We start from the raw sequence: 4,915 nt of genomic DNA on the forward strand, positions 1-4,915 counted from the left end.
TGTCATCTGCAAACTTACTAACTGTACCTCTGATGCTCGCATCCAAATCATTTATGTAAATGACAAAAAGTAGAGGACCCGGCACCGATCCTTGTGGCACTCCACTGGTCACAGGCCTCCAAGTCTGAAAAACAACCCTCCACCATCACCCTCTGCCTTCTAGCTTTGAGCCAGTTCTGCATCCACATGGCTAGTTCTCCCTGTAGTGCATGAGATCCAACCTTGCTAATCAGTCTCCCATGGGGAACTTGTCGAACGCCTTACTGAAGTCCATGTAGATCACATCTACTGCTCTGCCCTCATCAATCTTCTTTGTTACTTCTTCAAAAAAACTCAATCAAGTTTGTGAGACATGATTTCCCATGCACAAAGCCATGTTGACTATCCTGAATCAGTCCTTGCCTTTCCAAATACATGTACATCCTGTCCCATCAGGATTCCCTCCCACAACTTGCCAACCACCAAGGTCAGACTCACCGGTCTATAGTTCCCTGACTTGTCTTTACCGCCCTTCTTCAACAGTGGCACCACGTTTGCCTACCGCCAGTCTTTCGGCACCTCACCTGTGACTATATACAAATATCTCAGCAAGAGGCCCAGCAATCACTTCTCTAGCTTCCCACAGAGTTCTCGGGTACACCCGAGATCAGGTCCTGGGGATTTATCCACTCTTAACTGTTTCAAGGCATCCAGCACTTTCTCCTCTGTAATACTTATAATAATAATGATGTAAACATTCAGAGATCCAGATATCGACAGGCGTAACTGGAGCAGAGATGAAAACTGTGGTGCTGGAAAAGCACATCAGGTCAGGCAGCATCCGAGGAGCAGGAAAATCAATGTTTCGGGCAAAAGCCCTTCACAAGAACCACCATCCATTTAACATCCACCTCATCAAGGCCCTGAAGGACTTTATATATTTTGTTCAAGTCACCCACAAACCCATCTAAACTCCAGTGGAAACAAACCCAATCTGTCCACGTTATCTTCGTAAGAGAAGCTACTCGTTCAAAGTATTAATCTAGTAAATCTCCTCTGAACCACCTCTAACGCATTTACATTCATTTTTAAATGAGACTGGGGTTAGAGTGAATTGACACTGTAAAGGTTCAATAGGGATTATGATAGGTAAATTAAAGAACAGGATATAATTAATGAACCTTGTACCAAATGAACTGAAGCAGCCTCAAGCAGGAATTCATAAACAACAGTTTGTTCCATCAAACCAATGCAGAGAGGCCTTGGGCCAGAAAAGGTTTAGACACAGGGAGATGAAGGACACTGATAAGAAATGAGGCAAATCAATATGGTGTCAATGATCTTTGACTGAGTGAAAGAGACATGCATGTCATTAATGTATGACCTGCAACTGAAATCTGTTTTCTTCTGTTTGTAAGAAGCAAGATTAGATGCTTCTGGTATAAAGGTCCTCAGTTTTTCTGTATTCTCCAGAGTCTTACTCTGGTCGAACTAGTGATGCTGTCCCTACGTTGCTTGATTAAAACAACTGCAATCCTGTACTCAGTCTCCAGTGGTTGATCGAGTTACTGCAACAGAGAACAAAACTATACCCAGTGTCTGAGATGTGATTTCACATGGCCTGTATAACTGAAGCATAACATTCTTACTCTTACATTCAATTCCACTTGTAATAAAAGACAGTTTCGCTTCACTTTAAGTGAGATGCTACAGCTGTAACTCATGGAAGAGAACACCAAGATCCCTCAATACCTCAGAATTCCTCAGCCATTCTGCCTTTAAAGGTTTACCCAATATATCAGACTTCATTGAAGGATTGTCACCTGCTTCGGATAAGTGGAGTCTGTGAACTTACTGTAACTGTGTTTGATCTCCCTATAGTTTCCTGCCTCCCTTCATTATTGAATATAGGGATTGCCTCTCTTGAGTAGGCCTCTCTTGGCCTAAAGCTTTCTATCGGTATGTGAGGATTAAAAGGATGACTAGGGTAGGAATAGGGCCAGTCAAAGACAAAAGTGGGAAGCTGTGTGTGGACCCTGTGGACATCAGAGTTGTGAAAACGAATATTTCTCATCTGTTTTCACTCGGGAAAATGAGTATAATGTAGCGAAGACAGAGATTCGGGTTTTTGGAGTAGAAAGGATTGAGGTTAGTAAGGACGAAGTGTTATCAATTCTTGAAAGTGTGAAAGTAGACACGTGCCCTGTGCCGGATGGGATTTATTCGAGGATTCTCTGGAAACTAGGGAGGAGATGGCAGAGCCTTTGGTCTTGATCTTTGAGTCGTCATTGTCTACAGGTTTAGTACCTGAAGACTGGAGGATTGCAAATTTTTTTTAGATTAGATTAGATTACTTACAATGTGGAAACAGGCCCTTTGGCCCAACAAGTCCACACTGACCTGCCGAAGCGCAACCCACCCATTCCCCTACATTTACCCCTTTTACCTAACACTACGGGCAATTTAGCATTGCCAATTCACCGGATCTGCACATCTTTGGACTGTGGGAGGAAACCGGTGCACCCGGAGGTAACCCACGCAGACTTGGGAAGAATGTGCAAACTCCACACAGTCAGTCACCTGAGTTGGGAATTGAACCCAGGTCTCTGGCGCTGCGAGGCAGCAGCGCTAACCACTGTGCCACTATGCTGCCCACAAATGTTGTGCCCTTGTTCAAGAAGGGCAGTAGAGATGACCCAGGTAATTATACACCATTGAGTCTTATATCTGTTGCAGGAAAAGTTTTGGAAAGGATTATAAGAGATAGGATTTGTAATCATCTAGCAAGCAGCAACTTGATTGGAGATAGTCAACATGGTTTCGTCAAGAGCAGGTTGTGTCTCACAAACCTCATTGAGTTTTTTGAGAAGGTGACCAAGCATATGAATGAGGGTAGGGCAGTTGACGTGGTGAACATGAACTAGAGTGAAGCCTTTGATAAGGTTCCACATAGTAGGCTTTTGGAGAAAACGCAGGGGCATGGGATTGAGGGTGATTTAGCAATTTGGATTACAAACTGGCTTTCCGTAAAAAGGCAGCAAGTGGTGGTTGATGGAAAATATTCAGCCTGGAGTCCGGTTACTAGTGGTGTGTCACAAGGATCATTTTTGGGAGCACTACTGTTTGTCATTTTTATAAACGACTTGTATGCAGGCATAAGTGGATAGTTAGTAAGTTTGCAGATGACACTAAAGTTAGTGGAGTGGTTGACAGTGTGGAAGAATAATACAGGTTGCAAGAGGACTTGGATAAACTGCAGAATTGGGATGAGAGGTGGCAAATGGAGTTTGGTGCAGCTAAATATGAGGTGATTCACTTTGGGAAGAGTAACAGGAAGGCAGTATACTGGCTCAATGGAAATGTGCAGAGGAATCTTGGTGTCCATGTACATAGATCTCTGACAGTTGCCATCCAGGTTGGTAGTGCTGTTAAGAAGGCATACGGTATGTTAGGTTTTAGTGTACAGGGATTGAGTTCTGGAGCCGTGATGTCATGCTACAACTGTACAAATTGTTAGTGCAGCCACACTTGGAATATTGTGTACAGTTCTGATCGCCCCATTACAAGAAGGATGTGGAAGCATTGGAAAAGTGCAGAGGAGATTTACCAGGATGTTGGTCTGGAAAGAAGGTCTTATGAGGAAAGGCTGAAGGACTTGGGTCTGTTCTCATTGGAGAGAAGAAGGCTAAGAGGTGATTTAATAGAGATATACAAGATGATCAGAGGATTACATGGGGTGGACAGTGAGTCTTTTTCCTAGGATGAGGACGTCGGCTTGTACAAGGGGGCACAGCTACAAATTGAGAGGTGATTAAATTTAAGACAGATGTCAGAGGCAGGTTCTTTGCTCAGAAAAAGGTAAGGGCGTGGAATGTCCTGCCTGCCAATGTAGCTAACTCAACCAAATTAGGGGCATTTAAACAGTCCTTGGATAAACATATGGATGATGAAGGATAGTGTAGGGGGATGGGCTTAGATTAGTTCACAGGTCAGCGCAATATCGAGGGCCAAAGATCCTGTTCTGCGCTGTATTGTTCTATGCTCTATGAATCTTGGGAATTTTGGAAATTCATGCCAATACAACTCCAACCTCATTTGCAAACTCCTTCAAGGCCCTGCGATGAAGTCCACCTGGAGTCGGAGACTGGTCAGTCCCCTATTCCATCAGTTTACTGAATAAAGTCTCCATAGAGAATGTAATCTCACTATGTTCCTCCCTCTCGCCTCCTGAGTTTGTTTTACCTTCGACAGTCAGAGAGAAGTAGAATACTTGTTCATTTCATTAGCCATTTCCTTATTATTGACTATTAACTTCATATCCTCACTCTCTCAAGGACCAAAATTTACTTTATGTCTACATTTTATCTTTATAAACCTATGGAAACTCTTGCTTTACTGTTTTCAGATTCTAATTCCCTCCTCCTGACTAACTGAATAAAGAACCTGCCATTCTTTATTTTCAGATCAATCATCTGATCTACCTTCATCTTTACAAATGCATCAAATTAAATGGTTTCTCTCACTTCTTTAGCTAACCATAGATAGAGAGTCCTCCCTCTAAAATTTCTTGCTTTCGTTGTAATAGACTTATTCTGATTATTCTGAAGTATGCTCTTAAATGTCACCACTGTTGCCATTAATCTATCTCAGAGCTGAATCTGCCATTCACTTCAGCTACCTAAGCTTTCAAACAAACACCATATTTAAAATGAAAGTACTTGTCTTAGGCCCAATCTACTCTCTTTCAAACTTGATGTAAAACTAAATCATATTGTGATTGCTGCTACCGAGGAGCGTACGGCGGAGATTGTTTCACAAACCTTGTCACATCACACAATTCCCATAATATGATGAAACGTATAACCTGCTGCCTGATTGCTCCAGATCACGCAACTCAAAGAAACTCGCAAAAGCAATCGATAACTTCTCATCCAGG

This window comes from Chiloscyllium plagiosum, unplaced genomic scaffold, assembly GCF_004010195.1.
Source record: "Chiloscyllium plagiosum isolate BGI_BamShark_2017 unplaced genomic scaffold, ASM401019v2 scaf_87801, whole genome shotgun sequence".
In the NCBI taxonomy this organism is placed as follows: domain Eukaryota; kingdom Metazoa; phylum Chordata; class Chondrichthyes; order Orectolobiformes; family Hemiscylliidae; genus Chiloscyllium; species Chiloscyllium plagiosum.